Below are 2,168 nucleotides of genomic sequence, written 5' to 3' on the forward strand. Positions count from 1 at the left end.
TTAGAGGATCTTGGAGGTGGACAGGTTGTTGTAGTGATCTTCCTGGCCCTCGAGCAGGCTGAGGTAGGTGGTGATCTCCTGCTCCAGCCACGACTTGATATCCATGAGCCACTGGTACTCCTGGTTCTGCCTCTCACTGTCAGCTAGCACATCACCCAGCTGAGCTTCAGAACTGCTGATCGGCACCTGGATCTGCACCAGCTGGGCTCCAAAGTGTGCTGGTGGCCTTCCAAGGCGGCTTTCATGCTGAGCTGCCACTGCAGCTCAATCTCAAGACCCTGGAGGGTGTGCCACAGGTCAGTGACCTCGGACCTGTACATCTGAAGCTGCTTTATGTGGCCAACAACCTCCTGGTTTGGTTCCTCAGTCTGGCTGGTGAACCAGCGTTCAGCATCTTTCCAGTTCTGCTCAGCCATGACCTCATGTTGGCTCTGCATGTCACTCAGGATGTTGGTGGCATCAGCGCCTGGAGCCGAATCCACTTCCACACTGACCTGGCCTCCCATCTGGCCACTCAGGGCATTAATTTCCCCCTCATGGTTCTCTTCAGGTAGGCCAGCTCTTCCTTCAGGCCTTCGGTCTGCATCTCCAGGTCGGTCCTGGCCAGGGTCAGCTCAATAAACACCCTGTGCAGGCCATTATATCAGCCTCCACACTCATGAGCAGAGTCTGCTCCCTCTCATACTTGGTTTGGAAGTCATCTGCAGCCAGACAGGCATTGTTGATCTGCAGGACAATCCTGGAGTTCTCATTGATGGCACCAAGAATCTTGTCCTGCAGGTCCTCGAAGGTCCTGTAGTAGTGGCTGTAGTCATGGGAGGGTCTGGGGCCCATGATTTTAAAATGGGAAAACAACAGAGACAGACATCCAGCTTCCCTAGCATTCTAAGGTGTGTCCCAGGAAGCTCAGACCAGTCTTGCCTTATGGGGGACACTGGAAGTAATGGCATGGTTAGACTGTCTGGAGTCAGTTAGAAACAAAAAAAGGAGACAGAGCTCACAGTGACCAGTGTGCAGATCTTGGCAGTAGCTCTGTGGTCCTGCCAGCTGTGGTGCCCAGACAGAGATACCAGCCAACAGCACAGCCCACGTCCAAAGCTGGACTGATCACTCCCAGAAGCGTGGTGGGAAATTCAACCTGGCTTTAGTCTCTAGACATCCAGCATCCAAGCCCAGCCTCAGAGCCTATTCAGGGAGATGCCCACAACATTGCATTTCTTCAAAGCACAGGTGCCAAACCTGTCCGACATGGGAGGCCAAAAAGTGGCTTGATCTGGCCCCAGAACCCACATTAAGGCACCACCCAAGCAGGGCAGCAAGCCTCAACTGTGCATTTCTGTGGCGTATAGCCTGTGGTCCCATTTGTCCCGAATGGCAACTTTGCTAACATCAAAACCCAGCCTGCAGCCCTGTCCAGCTGTGGAACCCAGACAGTGATACCACCCAGCCAGGGATATACCCTGTGACCTGGCCTGATCAGGGGCCATCACATTGCTTGGCCATCAGCTTCACCTGATAGCAGAGCCCAGCCAGTGGTCTCACTTTACAGCAGAGCCCAGCCAGCAGCTTCATACAACCTCAAAGCAATGGCAGTGGCCCAGCCAACCAGAGAACCTAACAGCAAGCTCTACCTACTGTGGCCATTACCAGCTGACCTATCCATAATCACAGGGTAGATTAAATAGTGAAAGTCTATCCCTGCCAAACAACACCTGTAGACTGTAAGAGGTGGCTGTCTCCTCAAATACGCAGGCACCAACCCAGGACACAAGGATTATGAAGAATCAGAAAATCATGACACCTCCAAAAGAAACTAATAAAGCTCCAATGATGGACCATAAAGAAAGGAAGATCTATAAAATGACTGACAAAGAACTCAGAATAATCCTTTTAAAGAAGCTCAGTGAACTACACGAATATATTGACAGAAAATTAAATGAAATTTAGAAAACAACACATGAACAAAATGAGAGGTTTGACAAAAAAATAAAGAAATAGGTACTTTAAAAAAATAGAAATCCTAGAGATGAGGAATACAATGACTGGACTGAAAACACTACATAGAAGACTTCATCATCAAACTCAGTCAAGATAAAGAAATAACCAGTGATCTCAAAGACAGAACATTTTAAATTATTCAGCCAAAGGAGAAAAAAGAATAAAGAATG

At 49.2% G+C, this 2,168-nt stretch overlaps 1 pseudogene; it reads right to left on the reverse strand.

Moving 5' to 3' along the window:
• On the reverse strand, positions 1 to 834 carry LOC111547854 (annotated as a pseudogene).
• Between the last annotated feature and the right edge of the window lie 1,334 nt (positions 835 to 2,168).

This window comes from Piliocolobus tephrosceles, chromosome 3, assembly GCF_002776525.5.
Source record: "Piliocolobus tephrosceles isolate RC106 chromosome 3, ASM277652v3, whole genome shotgun sequence".
Classification (NCBI taxonomy): Eukaryota; Metazoa; Chordata; class Mammalia; order Primates; family Cercopithecidae; genus Piliocolobus; species Piliocolobus tephrosceles.